General features: G+C 42.0%; 1 long non-coding RNA gene across 1 annotated transcript; it reads right to left on the bottom strand.

Annotated features, from left to right (window-relative positions):
* Positions 1-2582: 2582 nt before the first annotated feature.
* LOC129641450 (uncharacterized) lies at positions 2583-22347 on the bottom strand. The gene is made up of 3 exons (XR_008709340.1): positions 22242-22347; positions 2893-3016; positions 2583-2800 (listed from the first exon to the last, which is right to left on the bottom strand). It is a non-coding gene; the product is annotated as an uncharacterized LOC129641450 (long non-coding RNA).
* Positions 22348-23887: the final 1540 nt, after the last annotated feature.

Here is a 23887-nt window from a genome sequence, read left to right as displayed (position 1 = left end):
TTGTTGAATATATTAGACCCAGGATATGACTGTAAGTTCAGGACAAATTAAGTGGGAATATACAAGATGGGGAGGAGGTGAAAAGAAAAGTACTATTTACTTTTTAAATTTAAAAGGTTCAGTTCAGTTCAGTTCAGTCGCTCAGTTGTGTCTGACTCTGTGACCCCATGAATTGCAGCACGCCAGACCTCCCTGTCCATCACCAACTCCCGGAGTTCACTCAGAATCACGTCCATTGAGTCAGTGATGCCATCCAGCCATCTCATCCTCTGTCGTCCCCTTCTCCTCCTGCCCCCAATCCCTCCCAGCATTAGAGTCTTTTCCAATGAGTCAGCTCTTTGCATGAGGTGGCCAAAGTACTGGAGTTTCAGCTTTAGCATCAGTCCTTCCAGGGCTGATTTCCTTCAGAATGGACTGGCTGGATCTCCTTGCAGCCCAAGGGACTCTCAAGAGTCTTCTCCAACACCACAGTTCAAAAGCATCAATTCTTTGGCGCTCAGCTTTCTTCACAGTCCAACTCTCATATCTATACATGACCACTGGAAAAACCATAGCCTTGACTAGACAGACCTTTGTTGGCAAAGTAATGTCTCTGCTTTTCAATATGCTATCTAGGTTGGTCCTAGCTTTTCTTCCAAGGAGCAAACATCTTTTAATTTCATGGCTGCAGTCATCGTCTGCAGTGATTTTGGATGCCAAGAAAATAGTCTGTCACTGTTTCCATTGTTTTCCCATCTGTTTGCATGGAGTGATGGGACTGGATGCCATGATCTTCATTTTTTGAATGTTGAGCTTTAAGCCACCTTTTTCACTCTCCTCTTTCACTTTCATTAAAAGGCTCTTAAGTTCTTTGCTTTCTGCCATAAGGGTGTGTGTCATCTGTGTATCTGAGGTTATTGATATTTCTCCCAGAAATCTTGATTTCAGCTTGTGCTTCATCCAGCCTGGCATTTTACATGATATGTTATGCATACAAGTTAAATAAACAGGGTAACAATATACAGCCTTGATGTACTCCTTTCCCTATTTATAATCAGTGTATTGTTCCTTTTCCAGTTCTAACTGTTGATTCTTGACCTACATACAGATTTTTCAGGAGGCAGGTAAAGTGGTCTGGTGTTCCCATTTTTTAAAGAATTTTCCACAGTTTGTTGTGATCCATACAGTAAAAGGTATTGGTGTGGTCAGTAAAGCAGAAGTAGATATTTTTCTGGAATTTGCTTGCTTTTTCTATGATTCAGTGGATGTTGGCAATTTGATCTCTGGATCCTTTGCCTTTCTTAAATCCAGCTTGAACATCTGGAAGTTCACAGTTCATGTCCTGTTGAAGCTTGGAGAATTTTGAGCATTACTTTGCTAGCATGTGAGATGAGTGCAATTGTTTAACATTCTTTGGCATTGCCTTTCTTTGGGATTGGAATGAAAACTGACCTTTTCCATTCCTGTGGCCACTGCTGAGTTTTCCAAATTTGCTGGCATATTGAGTGTAGCGCTTTCATAGCATCATCTTTTATGGTTTGAAATAGCTCAGCTGGAATTCCATTACCTCCTTCTATCTTTGTTCGTAGTGATGCTTCCTAAGGCCCACTTGACTTTGCATTCTGGGATGCTTGGCTCTAGGTGCATGATCACACCATCGTGGTTATCCAAGTCATTAAGATCTTTCTTGTATATTTCTTTTGTGTATTCTCGTCACCTCTTCTTGATATCTTCTGCTTCTGTTAGAAGCAGTTCATGACTGTGGCTCAGATTGTGGACTCTTTTTGAAAATTCAGACTTAAATTGAAGAAAGTAGGGAAAAGCACTAGACCATTCAGGTATGACCTAATCATATGCCTTACAGTTATACAGCGGAAGTAACAAATAGATTTAAGAGATTAGACCTGATAGACAGAGTGCATAACAAATCACATACCCCAAATTAGCAATTTAAAACAGCAATTTTATTGTGCTCAAAATTTGTGGGGACAAGATTCATCTGGGTAGTTCTCCCTTGAGGTCACCCATGCAGATGTAGTAAGATGCTGGCTGGAGATACCATCATCTAAAAGCCCAAACTGGCTGGATGTCCAAGTTGGTTCACTAAGGTCTGGCAGCTGACCAGGGCAACAACATGTGGCTTCATTGGTGGGCAATGTAAGAGTGATCAATCTTTTTACAGAAAAGTGTGGAGTGACAAGTGCAAGGTTCAAACAAACAAAGTAGAAGTGGCATTGCCCTGTAGGACCTGGTTTTGAAAGCTCTCTGTGTCACTTCTAGTGGACTCTGTCATTGAACATGTCCAAAGATTCAAAGGGGGTAGGCGGGTATTAGACTCTACCTTTTGATGGGTGTGATAAGGTCACATTGTAGAAGAACCAGTAAGATGGGAAATATTGTTGTGATCATCTTTGGAAAGTGAAACCTGCCACATATAAATGATACGTATGAAAACACTTAGGATTCCAGACAGTTATGGCCATGTTCATTCATATTTTACTCCCTTTAAAAACATATAGCCTTACAAACTTTGACCTATTCAGTTATATGCTAGTCTGATACTTATCCAGTGAGTTATGTTCAAAGGCTATAGCATACATGCTAATATGCAGGGATTGGGAAATAATCCTGAGAATTTCTTTGAGCTTGTCTGTCTTGTTATTCCACTCTTTTTTTCTTTCTTCTGATATCTTTTCATTAGTCTTCTCTGTTTTCATTACCTTTTATCAAGTTGGTCCCATGTGCTGTATTTTTCCTCATTGAACTCTCAGAGTATCCTCCTCTGCTCTTTTCACCACCACTAGGAAACTGATGGAAAAGACTTGAGAACCAAAAAGCATAATTTTAAGTTTCAGACACTCCTAACAGTTCTTTGGGCTGCCCAGGTAGCTCAGTGGTAAAGAATCCACCTACCATGCAGGAGATGCAGGAGACTCAGGTTCGATCCCTGGGTCAGGAAGATCCCTTGGAGTAGGAAATAGCACCCCCCTCCAGTATTGTTGGGCTTCCCAAATGGTGCCAGTGATGAAGAACCTTCCTGTCAATGCAGGAGAATAAGAGATATGGGTTCGATCCCTGGGTTGGGAAGATCCCCTGGGGTAAGAAATAGCAACCATTCCAGGATTCTTGCCTGGAAAACTTCATAGTCAGAGGAGCCTGGCGGGCTACTGTTCCTGGGGTTGCAAAGAGTGACTAAGCTCAGAACAGAACAGCTCTTTACAGTATCTAGTGAAAAACATGGAGGAAGAGATTTTTGATGAATAGAAACCTTTCAGCTGTCATAGCCAGAAGATTAATTTTAATTCTTCACTGTCCACATTGTGAATATCCACCTTGCAAAGAGTGTGGAATGAATAACTTAGCCCAAATCTTCCTAGGTGAGTTTTTTTTGTTTTTACTTAAATGGAAGAGAGAGTAGGGGAGCATAAGAGTGAGAGAACAAGAGAGTGAGAGAATGCCTCTTCTTTCTGGGGATGCAGGTGAGCCTCAATCAAAGTGCCCAATGAGTAACTGATACAGGAGACCCTGGAGAAATATTTGTTATATAAATACTGAAATATAATCAGCATTTGCTGAGGGCTGACCATATACAAGGTAGACACTAGTTTGTGACTATAAAGAAGTATGAAGAGCCAGTCATCAGGCAAGTTGGGAAGACAACACAGAAGGAGACAACTAACAAAATATTTCTGGTCTTTGTAAGGTCCAAAGCTAATGGAACAACCATAAGCAATGATCTTGGGAAAAGTGGATGGAATGAGCATTCTTAGGACACCTTCTATCTACTATGAAATTTCATTCTAATCCCAAAGAAAGGCAATGCCAAAGAATGCTCAAACTACTGCACAGTTGCACTCATCTCACACACTAGTAAAGTAATGCTCAAAATTTTCCAAACCAGGCTTCAGCAATACATGAACCATGAACTTCCAGATGTTCAAGCTGGTTTTAGAAAAGGCAGAGGAACCAGAGATCAAATTGCTAACATCCGCTGGATCATAGAAACAGCACCAGAGTTCCAGAAAAAACATCTATTTCTGCTTTATTGACTATGCCAAAGCCTTTGACTGTGTGGATCACAATAAACTGTGGAAAATTCTGAAAGAGATGGGAATACCAGACCACCTGACCTGCCTCTTGAGAAACCTATATGCAGGTCAAGAAGCAACAGTTAGAACTGGACGTGGAGCAACAGACCGGTTCCAAATAGGAAAAGGAGTACATCAAGGCTGTATATTGTCACCCTGCTTATATAACTTAGATGCAGAGTACATCATGAGAAACACTGGGCTGCAAGAAACACAAGCTGGAATCAAGATTGGTGGGAGAAATATCAATAGCCTCAGATATGCAGATGACACCACCCTTATGGCAGAAAATGAAGAGGAACTAAAAAGCCTCTTGATGAAAGTGAAAGAAGAGAGTGAAAAAGTTGGCTTAAAGCTCAACATTCAGAAAACGAAGATCATGGCATCCATTCACATCACTTCATGGGAAATAGATGGGGAAACAGTGGAAACAGTGTCAGACTTTAATTTTTTGGGCTCCAAAATCACTGCAGATGGTGATTGCAGCCATGAAATTAAAAGACGCTTACTCTTTAGAAGGAAAGTTATAACCAACCTAGATAGCATATTGAAAAGCAGAGACATTACTTTGCCAACAAAGGTCCGTCTAGTCAAGGCTATGGTTTTTCCAGTGGTCGTGTATGGATGTGAGAGTTGGACTGTGAAGAAAGCTGAGCACCGAAGAATTGATGCTTTTGAACTGTGGTGTTGGAGAAGACTCTTGAGAGTCCCGTGGACTGCAAGGAGACCCAACCAGTCCATTCTGAAGGAGATCAGCCCTGGGATTTCTTTGGAAGGAATGATACTAAAGCTGAAACTCCAGTACTTTGGCCACCTCATGCGAAGAGTTGACTCATTGGAAAAGACTCTGATGCTGGGAGGGATTGGGGGCAGGAGGAGAAGGGAACGACAGAGGATAAGATGGCTGTATGGCATCACCAACTCGATGGGTGTGAGTTTGAGTGAACTCCGGGAGTTGGTGATGGACAGGGAGGCATGGCGTGCTGCGATTCATGGGGTCACAAAGAATCGGACACGACTGAGCGACTGAACTGAACTATCTACTAGCTGGTCAACTCAGTAATTTCTCTTGATTCTTAGAACTACAGGAGGGCAACAGAGAAGGAGCTCAGGGAGCGGAGAGGGGCAGAAAGGGCCCAAAGTCATACACTTTGCCAGAACAAACTCAGAAAGCCAACTTCAGTGTCAACGCTTTCACTGCTGTGACCTGAATCTTGAGGAAAGCAAGACTCCTTTTCTTCTTCTTAGAGATCTTGACTAGCTTCATTTTAGATGCTGTTATATGACTGGGGATAATGAACAGATACTTTTAAAATGTTGATTGTAGAGACTATCTGATGCCCAAACTGACCAGGGTTCAATTTTTTTAATGGCCACTGGAGGGCTCCCCATGCTAAGCTTTATAGACAATTGCCAGGTTATTAAATACATTTTGTGTGTGTGTGTGTGTTCTCTGCAAGTTTGATTAATTCCAGGCCTTTGGGAGTTAGTGAGTGACTATGTCACTCTTTAAAATGAGGAATGAATAACATTTGGCTGGAACCAGATTGAGTCAATTTTGGGCAGAGGTCATATGAGGATCTTGCCACATAGCTCTTTATGTACCCCTGAGGCCAGGCCGCCCACACTTTGCTTCTCAGGTCCCGAACCCACACATAATTCAACCAATACACCTGCACCTCTGACCTACAGCACTGCATCTTCATTAAGCCCTTTGTGCTGACCGCCAGCTTCTCACTGCCCTCCATCTTGGACTCTGCCCTAGGGCCAAGACCTCAGCCAGGGTAAGGATCTAATTTTCTCACTGCTGTAGCCTTGGAATATTTTTCAAAGTGGGCCTCCAGGCTTCTTGCCCCTGTGCCATCTTAAAGCAAGGGGAGGCCTATAAAAGGGATCAAGAAGGTTCCAGTTTATTCTCAAAATGCGCTTTCTAGTCTCTATAGCTTTTCCCTGATGGTTGACATGTCACCCTGCCTTTGCACTTTAAAATACTGAGAGACAAGAAGTGCTGGACTCAGTGGAATATATTGTGATGTCAGACTTTCATATTGCAGCAAGATAAAAATGTGGGGCAAAGCATCAGAGCCTTCTAAAATGTACTAAAAAGAATGATACTGGTGTTGGGCTGTTCAGGAGTACTTGAGATTTTGAATAATTTAAAAAATTATTTAGAATGATTTCAGAGGATCTATCTTGCTAGAAACCTGCTTGGGAAACTAAAATGGAACTTGGACAGGATCTTCTTAATGAAAAACCCTGCCAAAGTTTAAATAGCAATTATTTCATTAAAAAGTAAGTTATTCCAACTCTGATGTGAGTTATCAATAGAATATTGGCTTTCATCAGAAGAAATCAGGAGAAGGTAATCATGTTCTTCATGACAAAATCAGGTGGGCACAGTACTAGTTATGTGTTTCCCAGTTGTGTCAAATCAGCAACAGCAGACAAAAATGGACAAAGATGGAATGCTCAATATCAGGTTCATTATTATGTTTTCAAGACCAGAGTTCCAATGCAAAGCATGTCTTCAAGTTGACCCAACAAAATGCAAATTGTCTGTTAATATGGAGGTAGTTCATCTACTTAACCATTCTATACCCCTATGAGTTGATATCATTGTTTCCATTTTAGACATGGAAGGACAGAGGCATAGAGCAGGCAAACAGTGGACTCAGGAGCTGCCAGGCTGTGGCTGATGTTAACACAGTGGTTTAGTTAATGTTTATTTTGCTCATGTAAAAAGGTCCCACTGATTTGTACTTTTTCTCTTCACCCTCTCCAGCAATGATGTTAGAGGCTTGAGGGCTTTTTGCAAGAGACCTTTATAGGCAGGATTATGTAGTAAGGTATTCCAGAGACCCCTTCCCCAGCACCCCTGCTCCTTCCGCAGCACTCCCTTTCTCCTCACCACCCCCACACCCAAGTCTTTTAATGATCTGAATCACAGAAGTCAAAGAAAAGACTGTGAATCAAAACCTGAGAAAGGAGCAGACACTCCTGCTGGCTTAGGTTTGACTAGTCCAGTCAGAAGTCTAGTAAATACCCACCAACCTACAGGCCTGGCAGTAATTTTCCAGGCCAGTGGGAGAGAAGTAAGTAGCAGTGTCTATGTGGTTTGGTTCTAATGACATTAAATTGCCAACACCAATCTCTACAGCTTTTATCTCAGAGAACTCCACCCACAGAAGTCAATGGCCTGAGTTCCACCCATGGCCTGGATTCTGGGATTCTGCTTGGGTGGTATGTAGAATAAGTCCTACCCTGTTCCAGATCCCATCTGCTGTCTGAGCCATCATCATGGCTAAATAACTGTAGGTGGGAAGGCCTTTAAACATGGGCTGCTAAGTGCCAGGGCAACCGCCTCTGCACCATTCAGTATTAATTATTTAATTGACCAACAGAGGAAATAGATACATAATACCAGGAGAGCTTTAGCCTTATCCTAGGTTCAATTTAAGCTAATCATCAGTCTTTATGGAAAATGCCTATGTGGGTTTTTCTCAGTAAGTGCCGTCAGCAAGTCTGAACAAAATCCTCTTCGGCTGTCTGACACAGCTCTGCCTGGGCTCATACCCTGCACCACTGCGTGACCAGGAGGGCTTCGGTGCTGCTCTGGATCACATGCAATGGGTTCAATGATAAACATATGCCTTCATGAAAGAAAATAGAAACTTCTCATAGAAAAGAATCTCAGAGAACTGGGTATTCCATCTTGAACCTGAAAGAAATTGAGTGTGGAAAACTTATACTTCTCAACTGTCAGGGGCACAGAGGAAGGGAAACATTTTTTTAAAAACAGAGACATAAAGCAAAGTGATAAGAGGACTCATTTTTATACAAAACCAATGTACATTTAGACAGGTCAGAGGAGAATTTTTGTTGGTTCTTGGCATTGCTTTATTGTGGCATGGTTGTATACAGAGGCTGAAATGGCACAGAAGACTAGAATAAGCCTGAAGAAGCTCTTAGAACTTGTTTACAAGACCCAGGGGCTTAGGTGTAGTATAGGCACAGTCATTTGAAGTATTCACTCTTTTGGAATCATATGCAACATGAATGTTAACTCTGAGCCCAAGATCTAAAATCTGGAGCACTGCTGTTGCCAATGAGACTAAAATAATGCACCAGGCTAACAATTTTGTGAATCATGCAGTGTCCTTTGCATTTCCATTAGAGGGCATTCTTGCTTCATGTATTCCTAGATTTTCTCGTCATCAGAGAGCCTTTTCTTCCAAGGCAGGTCTGCAAGATAGGTGGTCTAAACTGGCAAATGGCATGCCAAGCAAGGTAAGAGAAGTTTAGAGGAAACAATATGGCATTTCTTTTTTCCTGCTTTCAAATCAGAAGTGCAAACCCAAGGTTAACAGAAAGTAGCTTGGGCCAAAACTGTTTTCCTGGGAATTTTTTCATTGCACAGACCTTATACACAGTACTTCATGGACTGCCAGAACCTTCCCCTGGGAAGACTGAAAGGGGAGACAGTTGATTTTTCAGAGAGATTGTGCAAAGGCAGCCAAGCAAACAGGAAGGTGCCTTGAGTCCTAGACGGGGGCCTTTCCTCTCTCTGTGCAGTCACTGGGGCCCTGTGTGTGGGGAACGAAGCCAAGGCTGAGGCAGACTGAGCACCTTCTTTGGCCTTCTCCATCACCAGCACTGCCCTACAGCCTGCTGCTTCTCCGGTTCTGATCTGGCCAGAGCAGATATGTTGTTTGTGTGTAAGTCTGCAAAGCATGTAGGGGTATAGAGTTTAATATATGTGCACATCCCTAGATGAGTTCTCAGAGCATGCACGTGGTATGGGGGTGGTTTTCAGAGCGTTCAAACTTTGGAATACAAGACACAGAGGATGCTGTTGATAGAGAGATTGGTACTTCTCCCAGCCATGTTCGGAACAGGGGGAGGCACATATGGAGAGTATGGTTTCCGATGGAGTGCCAAGTACCCTGTGGGCATTACACATATTTCTGAGCACACATGTTGGGAGGGGTCAGACAACAGAAGTTGCTCCCTGCCATATAAGAAACTGGCACCTCTGTATCCTAAGCATAGCACTCTACTGGCTGGGAGGGTCTGCCTCTGGAACTTTGTGTCTTAGTTCAAGTTGCTATAACAAGTGTGGAGTAGCTTATAAACAGCAAACATTTATTTCTCACCCTTCTGAAGATTGGAAGTCTGAGGTCAGAGTGCCAGAATAGTCAGGTGCTGTGGCAGACCACTGGCCTTTTGATGTGTCCTCATAGGGTGGAACATAAGTGAGGGCTTTCTCTGGGGTCTTTCTATAAGGGCACTAACCCCGTTTATGAAGCCTTCACCTGCATAATCTAGTCACCTCCCAAGGACCATCACATGGGGAGCAGTCCTTGGGTCCTCAAAGAGTCAGACACAACTGAATGAATGAATGACAACCTATGGATTTTAATGGAAGCATATACATTACCATGTGTAAAATATATAGCAAGTCGGAATTTGCTGTGTGACACAGTGAGCTCAACCCAGTGCTCTCTGACAACCTAGAAAGGTGGAATGGAGTGGGATTTGGGATGGGGGTTCAGGAGGGAGAAACATATGTATACCTGTGGCTGATTCATGCTGCTATATGGCAGAGGCCAACACAATCCTGTAAAGCAATTATCCTCCAATAAAAAAGAAAGAGAAATATGGATTTTAGGGGGATACACACATTCAGATCATTGCACTATGCAAACTCAGTGGAATGGGTGCCTAAGAACTTATGAACTCTCCCTGGTCACCCTCAGAAGGCTCTTTTTAGGTGTCCAGGCACCTTTCCCCTGTTCCCCACACATAGGAGGGTTAAGTCAGATAGCAGAGGGGATTCTTTATTAAGGCTGGAAAGCCAGCCTGAGTGAAAAGCATGCAAACATGGGATATCAGCTCTCCTCCACTGTGGGCCTATGAGAACAGAAGCTAGGATTGCCCCCCAGACTTGAACAGGATATCGGAGTTGCATTTTACCGTGATGAAAATTGTTTAATTTGGAGTGCTGTAAAAAACCATATCAAGGCAGGGATGGTAAGGTAGTTTTTATGAAATGCTTAAAATATGAGGCTGGTAGAGGACAAAGGAATCTTGGGAGAAATCAGGTTGACTCAACCTGCCTATAGTGGGCTTAAGCTAGAGATACTGGACAGGAAAATAGAGCCTTCACCAGGAGGGTGGGAGGGCAGGGCTGAGAGCAGTGCCCTGGCAAGATCCTGATGCAAAGTTATAGTAATTAGGGTCCTGGAAAGGAAAGTCCTTCTCTCCTTGTAGCTGTAAACCCCTAGTTTTACAACTGAAGCTCCTGGTCCTGGTTTTCATTTTGGGCTCTGCAGCAACAAAGCACCTTTGGCCCAAATCTCTCACATTCTATTTTTAAAAAGCAAGGATTTAAGTGTGCAGGGGAGCCTATAATTTACCCAGCACTTGAAACAATCAAATCCACCTCAAGGCATAGATGAAGCTCAAATACTCCTGCGCAGGTTTTGATGGTCCTACAAAAGCACTTAAAGTTTTCTTTTATGTGCAGGGCAATTGCCATAGTTTTCTAGCTGCATCCTTTTCTGTCTCATGTAACACAGGGGTGGTTGTGCTCTTGCAGAGACTGTGGAACCTGACTCTGGGTTCTGTTTATAGGCTTTGGGTTTGCAAAACAGGGGATGATTTGCCAAGATTAGAACCCCTGGAAACCTGTGGATTTGGAACTCCAGATAGAATTCCAAATTTTTTTTTTTTTTTTTTTGAGGTTCAAGTTCTTTTAACTTTTGGCCCAAATGTGACTTCCTGTTTCTAAGAAAAAAAAGCTTTCAAAAGTTCCATGAAAAGAGCTCCTAAAGAACCCTGGACATCCAGTGGTTTTCACAAAACAATATTTTGATGAGTTAAGTGTAAATGTATCAGAAACATATGGATTAAATTTCCCTTGAAACATGTAGGGGTTTGAAAAAGAGGGGGGAAAGCAGGCCAAACACACTTTAGGGTTTTAGCGAACCCAAAACATTTGAAAAGTACTTTGAGGTGTTTGAGTAAGTCCAAACCTACAGCGCTGGCCCACCCGGGATGGGATGGCAGCAGCATACTCGCAGCCAGGCAGACGCCCAGTTTCCAAACTGGGAGGGGGGTGTTTGTACAGGCCAGGAAACGTCACAGTGCTACAACCCAGAACCAAAGCAGGGCCCATGCCTCACCATCTCGCCTGAATATTCCAGTTCTGGTTGAGGCACAAGGAAGCAGTTGGCTGTATTTTGGGGAGTCTGACTACAAAGCACAATTCCTTGTATATGATACTGTGATAAAACGGATTCAGAGTAAATAAGAGCCAGTGGGAGCTTCACCAGACTCTAATGGAATCCTTAGCTAGGAGAGGAGACCTTCCCCCAGTGAAATGGCCCTCTCTCTGCCTTTCTAATCCACCTTCTGCTTCATCTCTTCAGGTCTTGGCTGACACCAGAGGCAAGAAGTCTCAAAATCACCCTCTGGGAAACATATTCTTGCAGGATTTCCAGCCCCATTCACTGGAGGCAGATGTTCGAATATGGTTCGCAAAAGCACCACAGTTTGGCGGGCTTGGAGGCCAAAAATCTTTCCTGGGAATCACCCACTTGTTCAGGTTGACTCTAGGGCATGCGGATCATGCTGCATGCAACAATTGCCTTGGAAAGGAAACAAGGGACCCGAAGCAGTGTGGCGGCCAAGTCAGTTTTTCCAGTAAACCAAGAATCCCCAGAGAGAGTAAAGACATTTCTCCCTTTTTTCCCATCCTGTTTGCTTTTCTAGAAGATGATGTAAGTCTTCTCCCTTTGCTTCTCAAAGATTCCTTTCTTCAGCTGTATACTATGGCCCCAGTTACCTGAGGCCAGGCCACCTTTACATTGAAAACATTTCCAATAACTGTAGTACAGATCGTCAGTTCTGGCCCTCTGTCACATGCAGGCAGCTCTCCTCTCCGTTTAAGCCTTTTGGGAGATTTCTAGCAGTGGGACTATTTATTGGTGCTGTGTGTTGTGCTTAGGTGTGTCTGACTCTGCAACTCCATGGACAGTAGTCCACCAGGTTTCTCTGTCCATGGGATTTTCCTTGTAAGAATATGGGGGTGGGTTGCCATGCCTTCCTCCAGGGGATCTTCCCGATCCAGAGATCCAACCCACAGTTCCCCATGTCTCCTGTATTAGCAGGGGGATTCTTTACTACTGTGCCACCTGGGAAGTCCATTTATAGGTAGGCAAGCTCAAATAATTGAAAAGCTGGAAAGCAGAGGTTCTCAGCCCTTCTAAAGTCAAAATGGATTTGAACTAGCTTTAAAGAAGTGTATTTTAGTTGAAAGAACATTTGGCGGGGCATTAAAAGAGATGGGCTGCAGGCTGACCTTTGTTCCCACTATTAAGTCAGTTATATTCTTAGTTCATCTGTTTCCCCATATTCCAGAAAGGACACATGTGTGTGTTACCTGAATATTTGCTGGGAGGATAATATGAAATGCTTCCAACTCCTTGAGGGCAAGGCTATCAGATTAAAAAAAAATAGTAATAAACTGCATTATACAAAGCCTAGAATTATGGTGAAATCAAGCATAACTTTGAACGTGTTAGGAAAATCACTTCATTCATACATCCTGCTAGACTACAACCAATAATAGTTATTATTTTATGGAGCCCTTGCTATCAGCCAGGTATTTTAGGCGTTTTGTGTATGTTAAATCATTCAGTCTTTACAACAGTAATAAGTAGGTTCTTTTATTATCCTGATGCAGAAACCAAGGCACAGATAAAGAATTTGCCCAATTTGCCAACATAGCTTTGGCAAAACTGAGCTTTGAACCATGGCAGTACACTTTGGAGCCCATATTCTTAACCTCCATAGGATTAAGAACTTTTATCTTCAGGCCAGATGAACCCAATTCGACTTCTGACTTCTCTGATCTTGAAAATATCCTCATGAATTTCTTCCCTCTCATGTGTTTTACAAGCAAATAAATATGTTGAAGTAAAGCAACGCACATATAAAACATTTCCCTGTAATTTGCCATCTCGATAAGTCCTGCCAACAGACACTTCTTTAAACAAGCAAGCTTTGTCTTTTTGTGGAAAAACTACTGTGAGGGTTGATAAAAACCTATTTTAGAAAAGATGTTCATAAAGGGAAAATGATCTCCTTTAATTAAAAGCAAATCTCTAGAGTCTCTGGAAATGCAAGGAAAGTATCTTAAAAATCTACTGAAGTTGGTGTAGAAATCAAGTTTGAGGAAAGTCCCAAGATGAGCCTGGAGCCTTGGAGGAAAGTAAAACAGCAAGAAAGGTCTAGATTCATCAGGAGAAACTTGTTGCCTGCTTCTGAGGTGAATGTGGAGAGGAAGTTTCCTTTAATGATAGGGGTTGATTTCTGAAAGTTTTTTCTCCCTCTATCAAAACCCCAGTGGAAGCAAGAGGGAGCATTTAGGAAGAATATCCGGAGCCCAGAGAGTGTAGACTGAATGGTTTGTCTGTCGGTATTGCTTGCGAGTAGAATAAGAGATCTACTGAACAGGGCTTAAGCTTCAAAGTGCAGCTCATCCATGCAGCCTTGGAAAGCTATTTGGACTTTAAGAAAAGGCTTGTGAGTTTTGTTTCTATGGAAATTAAGCAATTAGTTAAACAGCAATGGAAAACTATTTAGTGATAGAGATACTAAATGGTATTCCTTCTCATTATATACTAAATTGTGTATCATTGTTTCAATTAACATGCAGACAATAATGAGCATTTTAGGCTTATGCTTATTTTGAGTTAAAAGTTCATTTCATTTTTTGAAAAAACACCATTTTTTTGACCGGGTGCTATAATGCGAGACCCAGTTACATTGCCAGAGGAAAGCCTTCCCAGGTGATTTTTACAATTGTTCATGAAACGCCATTGTTCTGCTGGAGGCACCTATTTGAATTTCAGATCAAGGTTTTGGGATGATAACATATTCAGACTTGCCTTAAAAATAGCAAAGTGGAGTGTGTTGACTATTGTCTTATTTCATAGTTTATTTTAGAGTATGAGCGATCCTCTTGACTGAGGCTGAAAATAGGGTTAGGAAGATACTCTCCAGCAGTCACTGTTCTCTCTTCACAGTAATATGCCTCTTTTCTATCTCATTACATTGCGTTCCTGCTTCCCCTTTTTAGGATGGTTCTAGGAAAGTCTTTCTCAAAAATGTTTCTCGGCTTCATATGAAAATGAAGATTCTGAGCCCATATGTCTAGGGTGGAGCTCGACATTCTGCATTCTTAAAAGTTGCCAGGTGAGGCCCATGCTTCTGGTCCAGGAACCACTCTTTAGAAAGCAAGCAGATCATGCCCAACATGTGTATGTGTGTGTGTGTGCACACATGTGCATGTGCATGGGCATACAGGAGCATGTGCACATCCTGTCTCTATTTATTATGATATATGTATGGTTTGTTATGATTTCAAATCCACTTGTTCATGGTAAGTGAAGTTGTTTTGATCTAAGGGTGAATTTACTTACATTGGGGAGGTCATGTCAGGAAGATGGCATCAAAGTGATATGTAACTGAGTGCTTATTGATATGAACTCATGGAGGAGCAACTATGACATAAGGGACATTTAAACTTTAAATACCAAGAATTAGTGAAGATTTACTGAGAGTATTAAATATGGACTAGGCTACTCTTTGCTGATTTAAGTAGCTCTTTGAACACCTTGGGGCATTAGCCCCTGCCCTGGCAAGGTAATTTTTTCCAACAGAAGTGAAAACTGTGTAGCGGCTCCGTGAAGGAAATATATTTTTCACCAACACTGGGGCCATTGTTCTGCTAGAGCATTGTGCTGTAGTGGCAGGGACTTTTAATTTGTGCTGGCAGCATGATGTCAACTTTTAGTTGGCTTGGCGGACTCTACTAAGAACTAACTTGAAGAAAGGTACATCTCTACTAAATTTGGACTAGCCTTTGCCTGGAACAATAGTGTAGTTAATTGATCATTGGTTTGGAATGTTATTTTGTTAATGGATTATTAAAAGATATTACCCTGCATGCTATTGACTTGTGAATTATTATTATACATTTTAGTTCTATACTGAACCTGTGTTTAATTAATTATTGGCGAAGACAATCTCAGTCTCTGAGCATAATTTGCCTAAAATGAAACAAATTGGCATAGTCAACAAACTGACCCAAAGTAATAATGAATATTGGTTGGTGCTGTAGGTTAAACCATATGTGCGTGCTTGCTAAGTCGCTTCAGTTGTGTCTGACTTTTTTTTACCCCATGGACTGTAGACTGCCAGGTTCCTCTGTCCATGGGATTCTCCGAGCAAGAATACTGGAGTGGGTTGCCATGCCCTCCTCTAGGGGATCTTCTTGACCCAGGTATTGAACCCACATTTCTTATATCTCCTGTACTGGTTGGTGGGTTCTTTACCACTAGTGCCACCTGGGAAGCCCAGGTTAAACCATACTCAATGTCAAATTTGAAATACAGGTTGATAAATTATGCTAAACTTGTAATTGACCAAAGTTTGATAAGAACCATTACTGAATCAATGAACTTCAGACTTATACTGTTAAATATCTATGGCATTCCCCTGAAATTATGAACAGCCCATAAATAGACAAACTTGATAGAGCTGTGATAGTCAGATGCTAATGCTGGCTACTGCTGCTGCTGCTGCTAAGTCGCTTCAGTCCTGTCCAACTCTGTGCGACCCCATAGACGGCAGCCCACCAGGCTCCCCTGTTCCTGGGATTCTCCAGGCAAGAACACTGGAGTGGGTTGCCATTTCCTTCTCCAATGCATGAAAGTGAAAAGTGAAAGTGAAGTCGCTCAGTCATGTCCGACTCTTAGTGACCCCATGGACTGCAGCCTACAAGGCTCCTCTGTCCATGGGATTTTCCAGGCAAAACACCGGAGTGGGGTGCCATTGCCTTCTCTGAATGCTGGCTACAATACTTATCTTAATACTGCTTTACCATATTATAAACGAGTTGAAATGTTCTATTAAGCATCTCTATAATAAAATATACTTTGAACACTTTTACTGCTGTGAAAGGCAAGAAGATCTTGACAGACTTAATCATTAACCCTACCAAAATTACTCAAGAAGTGGTTTAGGTGTAAGTTGGGTTATATATTAATTTCTAAGGGTACTTGGATATCTACTGAAGACCTACCTAGTCTGGACAAAAAATTAAGAAAACTGCAAATGTTGGCCTGATCATCCAGTTAATGAGTTGTGTGTGTGTGCATGCTAAGTTGCTTCAGTCCAATTCTTTGCGACCCTATGGACTATAGCCCTCCAGGTTCCTCTGTCCCTGGGATTTTCCAAGCAAGAATAGTAGAATGGGATGCTATGCCCTCCTCTAGGGAATCTTCCTGACCCAGGGATCTCTTTTGCCTTCTGCACTGGCAGGCAGGTTCTTTACCACTAGGGCCACCTGGGGAGCCCTTGTGACTTGTATCCCACATTAAAAAGAGCAAGTAAGGAAGCAATTGGAGAAGGAAATGACAACCCACTCCAATGTTCTTGCCTGGAGAATCCCTTGGACAGGGGAGCCTGGTGGGATGCTGTCCACAGGGTCGCACAGAGTCGGACACGACTGAAGCGACTTAGCATGCATGCATGCCTTGGAGAAGTAAATGGCAACCCACTCCAGTATTCTTGCCTGGAGAATCCCAGGGACAGAGGAGCCTGGTGGGCTGCCATCTATGGGGCCGCACAGAGTTGGACATGACTAAAGTGACTTAGCAGCAGCAGCAGCAGCAAGGAAGCAATTCCAATGCTCCAATTGCCCCAACAATTCCAATTGTTCCAATAGGAACAATTAACTCTTAGATGCAGACAGACAGAAAGTAAAGGCTATTGTCCAAAAAGTAATTTCCAGAGTAGGAACCAAGACACTTTTGCTCCTAAGGGTACCAACTTACAACCCTCGCCCCCACCAAGAATGATGATTACTATAATCCTTTTGATTCTGGTAACTTTAACCTATAGAAACTAGGCTTGTGAAAATAGACAAAACCACAACAAATGATAATATGAAACAAATCAAAGTCACTGAGCAGACAGCCTATGCTAGACAAGAAATGACAGAAATTAGAATGGAATCCCAATAAGTTAATCTGGACACAGAAACCCAGTGAAAGATTTATAGTCCAAAGAAGAATAAACCCTGACCTCCATAAGAGCAAAAGTTATGCAACTCAGACCCATTACTACTGATGTGAAATTTAATCAACACCTTAGTGTATTTGGAGAAAATTATACTAATATACAAAGATCATTGCTTTACTGGGTAGCAGTAGCCTGGGTATTAAGATAACCTATAGCTAATATGTCATCCCTTAAAACAGCTCTTTGGAAAATATCTCAGTGAAAAACAGCAAGGGAACTTATTTATATAATAATGAAATTAGGACTGTTGACTATGATTTACGATAGGGAACAGTCACCCTAACTACTAGATATAGAAGCAACAGATCAAATTATTGGATTGACCAAAAACTTTGTTTGGGTATTTCCATAGGAGGTTACAAAAACCTAAATAAACTTTTTGGCCACCCAATACAATGGTTGTCTTAAAAGTTGCATCCTCATTAGATAGAACAAGTGCTATTTACAGTATTTTCAGGCACCAGAAACACGAGGGGACTGATTGAGTTCCTATATTCACAAGGGTTTGCAACACGGTCAGTGTGTACTAAAAAATCACAAACCCCAAATTTTGCCTGGTTGGGTTTTAGATTAAGAAGTTCCTGTGGTCCAAGAATAGGTACCCACCAATTGACAACCTCATCTGGGTACTCTGTGAAGCCCTATAAAATCCAGAGCCACTAACAGAACATAAACCAGTTATACTTAGACTGCAAGAGACTATTCTGGATTGGGTAAAATAGACTCCTGGCAAACAGAGGGAAACATGCCCTGATCATGAAGTACTGCCACAGAAATGGTATATTTCTGAATGGTACATATGGATGGAGGGTTGACCCTCTGCATTAACTCAGGAAACTTCAGCAACATCAAAAGTGGACTTGTTGGAGTTTCCAAGGAGTGTGCCTATTGAAGCTCTAGCAGTTGAGCAATGAGGGCCACCCTGGTCCATGGCAGTGGATGGTTTACAGATGGATCAACCTCCACGGCACCATCTGGAGTGCACTAGCAGCCGTGGCCTTGAGTATTAATGACAGTCTGACCCTGAAAGAATCAGGCTCTGGAGAATCAGCACAATATGCTAAACGAGATCAGCCTGGGTGTTCTTTGGAAGGAATGATGCTAAAGCTGAAACTCCAGTACTTTGGCCACCTCATGCGAAGAGTTGACTCATTGGAAAAGACTCTGATGCTGGGAGGGATTAGGGGCAGGAGGAGAAGGGGACGACAGAGGGTGAGATGGCTGGATGGCATCACCGACTTGATGGACGTGAGTCTGAGTGAACTCCGGGAGTTGGTGATGGACAGGGAGGCTTGGTGTGCTGCAATTCATGGGGTTGCCAAGAGTCGGACATGACTGAGCGACTGAACTGAACTGAATAGTCACAAAACTGGTGATTGAACAACCTCTTAAGGAAAATTAGAATGAGGTATCTCTTTTTTCTGACTCATGGGCAGTAGCTAATGGAATAGTTATTAGGGCAAAAACATGGTAGGAAAATGACTGAATAATGAAAACTAAGACTTAGGGGATGAGGATATAGGGCAGAAAATATCACTGGCTGACATTTCCATATTCATCACACATGTGTCTGTACATCAGAAGGACAACTTAGTAACCTCATAGCCAAACTTAATAATCAGGTAGGAAAATTCACTAGGAAAACTAATGAGGGGAGGATTTCTGGGATTTATCTTTGGAAACACAATTATTCATGCATAAGGGGGAAACCAATTCAAAACATAAGCCCTATTTATAAACAAGAAGGACAATAGAACACAAAACCTGGGCATTCAGGTATGTCAATCGACAGATTCATTGCATGGGCACATCATCAAGCAAGTCATGATAGCACATAAGGCACTAGCACATGATTAGAGATAAGAAATACGTATACCTACCAAGTGCCTCCAGTTTCAAATTAAGAGATAATTGCCAAAAGTTTAAAGCTTGAGGTCATTAAATGAATACTCCAGAAAAGGTCAAAGCTGATAGAACCTTCCAAATTATATAAATTGATTACATAAGACCTTTGCCTATATCAGAGAATAAAGCATATGCATGCACCCATAGTAGACACAGGATCAGGAATAAAATTACCCTAAACCTGCAAAAACAGTGATCAGAGATTCACCACCAGGGCATTGGAAATCTGAATTGGTTAATTCTGAATTGCTGTGGTATCCTAACCATCATAGGATCAGATCAGGGGTCCCACTTTATAGGAAAAATAATACAGGATTGGGCCAAAAGAACATGGCATTAAGTGCAACTTCCACTTACCCTACAATCCAGGAGATTGCTGCAAGAAATATCAATAACTGCAGATACTTAGATGACACCACCCTTATGGCAGAAAGTGAAGAAGAATTAAAGAGCCTTTTGATGAAAGTGAAAGACGTGAGTGAAAAAGCTGGCTTAAAACTCAACATTCAGAAAGCTAAGATAATGGCATCTGGTCCCATCTCTTCAAGGCAAATAGATGGGGAAACAATGGAAACAGTGACAGACTTTATTTTCTTGGGTTCCCAAATCACTGCAGATGGTGACTGTAGCCATGAAATTAAGACACTTACTCCTTGGAAGGAAAGATATGACCAACCTAGACAGCTTATTAAAAAGCAGAAACATTATTATGCCAACAAATGTCCGTCTAGTCAAAGCTATGGTTTTTCCAGTAGACAGGTATGGATGTAAAAGTTGGACTATAAGGAAAGCTGAGCACTGAAGAATTGATGCTTTTGAACTGTGGTGTTGGAGAAGACTCTTGCGAGTCCCTTGGACAGCAAGGAGATCCAACCAGTCCATCCTAAAGGAAATCAGTCCTGAATATTCATTGGAAGGACTGATGTTGAAGCTGAAACTCCAATACTTTGGCCACCTGATGCAAAGAACTGACTTATTGGAAAATACCCTGATGCTGGTAAAGACTGAAGGCAGAAGGAGAAGGGGACAACAGAGGATGGGATGGTTGGATGGCATCACTGACGTGATGGACATGAGTTTGAGCAGCCTCCAGGAGTTGGTGATGGAGAGGGAAGCCTGGTGGGCTGCAGTCCATGGGGTTGCAAAGAGTTGGACATGACTGAGTGACTGAACTGAACTGAACACGACAATCCAATCGCCTTTGGATCAATGAAAAGGTATAATGGCTTGCTCAAGCCAAAGTTTAGATGGCTTACTAATAATCTAGATGTGAAAGCTTAGATTCAGCAATCTGGGAGGCAGCAAGGTCTCTAAACCACAGATATAGAAAGGATGGAAAAACTCCTTCCTATTGAATTAAAATTTCAGGGACACACAGAGATAAGAATTAACACTGAGATAAACAAATACAAGAATGTCACTACTATTTTGAAAATATCAAAGTCTTTGCCTCCAGCAGCATATTTAAACTAAAACATCTTTAAAACCAGCAACATTTACCTAAAAGTTAGATGATTGCTAAAAGATAGATGATACATGGTGTCACTATTTTCTAACTTAAATATGTAAGCAAATAGTATAACTATTTTTTATTCCATAACTTGTTTAATAATAAAAATGAACATTGAGATGTTGAAGTTTGCTTAATTCTGCAGAGGATCTGCTTCAGTTTTCTTCCTTTAATCTAGGCTCCAAGTAACCATGATCATTCTAGACACTGAGGTTTCCCAATGATCTGACTTTGAATGGTGCTTCCAACCATATCTGTATTGTGGTGTGAAAAGTTTATGTTTGGTAAAGCCCCTATCTATCCAAATACTCACATTCTCCAAAGTATTGTCAGTATGGATTACTTCTGGTTTTGTTTGAATTCATCCCTTTTCAGTTCAGTTCAGTCGCTCAGTCGTGTCCGACTTTTTGTGACCCCATGAATCGCAGCATGCTAGGCCTCCCTGTCCATCACCAACTCCCTGAGTTCACTCAGACTCATGTTCATCAAGTCAGTGATGCCATCCAGCCATCTCATCCTCTGTTGTCCGCTGCTCCTCCTGCCCCCAATCCCTCCCAGCATCAGAGTCTTTTCCAATGAGTCAACTCTTCGCATGAGGTGGCCAAAGTACTGGAGTTTCAGCTTTAGCATCATTCCTCCCAAAGAAATCCCAGGGCTGATCTCCTTCAGAATGGACTGGTTGGATCTCCTTGTAGTCCAAGGGCCTCTCAAGAGTCTTCTCCAACACCACAGTTCAAAAGCATCAATTCTTTGGCACTCAGCCTTCTTCACAGTCCAACTCTCACATCCGTACATGACCACAGGAAAAACCATAGCCTTGACTAGAGGAACCTTTGTTGGCAAAGTAATGTCTCTGCTTTTGAATATGCTATCTAGGTTGGTCATAACTTTCCTTCCAAGGAGTAAGCGTCTTTTAATTTCATGGCTGCAGTCACCATCTGCAGTGATTTTGGAGCCCAGAAAAATAAAGTCTGACACTGTTTCCACTGATTCCCCATCTATTTCCCATGAAGTGGGGGGACCAGATGCCATGATCTTCATTTTCTGAATGTTGAGCTTTAAGCCAACTGTTTCACTCTCCACTTTCACTTTCATTAAGAGGCTTTTGAGTTCCTCTTCACTTTCTGCCATAAGGGTGGTGTCATCTTCATATCTGAGGTTATTGATATTTCTCCCAACAATCTTGATTCCAGCTTGTGTTTTTTCCAGTGTTTCTCATGATGTACTCTGCATACAAGTTAAATAAACAGGGTGACAATATACAGCCTTGACGTACTCCTTTTCCTATTTGGAACCAGTCTGTTGTTCCATGTCCAGTTCTAACTGTTGCTTCCTGACCTGCATACAGATTTCCCAAGAGGCAGATCAGGTGGTCTGGCATTCCCATCTCTTTCAGAATTTTCCACAGTTTATTATCATCCCTTTTACTCACTCTTTAATTTATTTTTGTTTTATGACTTCATTGGTAAGTATGTTTCCATACAAGATTCATGATGGTTTCTATAACTCATCATGCATAATGGTGAATGTTAATCTTATAATCTAGTCCCTTAAGTCTCTTTCTCACTTCCACTGTATAATCATAAGGGATTTGACTTAGGTCATACCTAAATGGTCTAGTGGTTTTCCCCACTTTCTTCAATTTAAGTCTCAATTTGGCAATAACGAGTTCATGATCTGAGCCACTGTCAGCTCCCGGTCCTGTTTTTGCTGACTGTATAGAACTTCTCCATCTTTGGCAGCAAAGAATATAATCAATATGATTTCGGTGTTGGCCATCTGGTGATGTCCATGTGTAGAGTCTTCTCTTGTGTTGTTGGAAGAGGGTGTTTGCTATGATCAGTGCGTTCTCTTGGCAAAACCTATTAGCCTTTGCCTTGCTTCCTTTGGACTCCAAAGCCAGATTTGCCTGTTACAACAGGTGTTTCTTGACTTCCTACTTTTGCATTTCAGTCCCCTATAATGAAAAGGACATCTTTTTTGAGTGTTAGTTCTAAAGGTCTTGTAGGTCTTCATAGAACTGTTCAACTTCAGCTTCTTCAGCATTGCTGGTCAGGGCATAGACTTGGATTACCATGATATTGAATGGCTAGCCTTGGAAACGAACAGAGATCATTCTGTTGTTTTTGAGACTGCATTCAAATACTACATTTCAGACTTTTGTTGACTATGATGGATACTCCATTTCTTCTAAGGATGCCTGTGAATGTACAGGAGACAGGGATTGAGACCATCCCCAAGAAAAAGAAAAGCAAAAAAGCAAACTGGCTATCTGAGGAGGCCTTACAAATAGCTGTGAAAAGAATAGAAGTGAAAAGCAAAAGAGAAAAGGAAAGATATATCCATTTGAATGCAGAGTTCCAAAGAATAGAAAGGAGAGATAAGAAAGCCTTCCTCAGTGATCAGTGCAAAGAAATAGAGGAAAACAATAGAATGGGAAAGACTAGAGGTCTCTTCAAGAAAATTAAAGATACCAAGGGAACATTTCATGCAAGATCAGATCAGAACAGCCGCTCAGTCGTGTCCGACTCTTTGCGACCCCATGAATCGTAGCATGCCAGGCCTTCCTCTCCATCACCAACTCCCAGAGTTCACTCAAACTCATATCCATCGAGTCAGTGATGCCATCCAGCCATCTCATCATCTGTCACCCCTTCTCCTCCTGCTCCCAATCCCTCCCAGCATCAGAGTCTTTTCCAATGAGTCAACTCTTCGCATGAGGTGGCCAAAGTACTGGAATTTCAGCTTTAGCATCATTCCTTCCAAAGAAATCCCAGGGCTGATCTCCTTCAGAATGGACTGGTTGGATCTCCTTGTAGTCCAAGGGCCTCTCAAGAGTCTTCTCCAACACCACAGTTCAAAAGCATCAATTCTTCGGCACTCAGCCTTCTTCACAGTCCAACTGTCACATCCATACATGACCACAGGAAAAACCATAGCCTTGACTAGACGAACCTTTGTTGGCAAAGTAATGTCTCTGCTTTTGAATATGCTATCTAGGTTGGTCATAACTTTCCTTCCAAGGAGTAAGAGTCTTTTAATTTCATGGCTGCAGTCACCATCTGCAGTGATTTTGGAGCCCAGAAAAATAAAGTCTGACACTGTTTCCACTGATTCCCCATCTATTTCCCATGAAGTGGGGGGACCAGATGCCATGATCTTCATTTTCTGAATGTTGAGCTTTAAGCCAACTTTTTAACTCTCCACTTTCACTTTCATCAAGAGGCTTTTGAGTTCCTCTTCACTTTCTGCC

The sequence above is a fragment of the Bubalus kerabau genome, chromosome 1 (genome assembly GCF_029407905.1).
Source record: "Bubalus kerabau isolate K-KA32 ecotype Philippines breed swamp buffalo chromosome 1, PCC_UOA_SB_1v2, whole genome shotgun sequence".
Taxonomy (NCBI): Eukaryota; Metazoa; Chordata; class Mammalia; order Artiodactyla; family Bovidae; genus Bubalus; species Bubalus kerabau.
The sequence above is the reverse complement of the archived record's forward strand: the minus strand, read 5'-3'. Positions and strand labels throughout refer to the sequence as shown.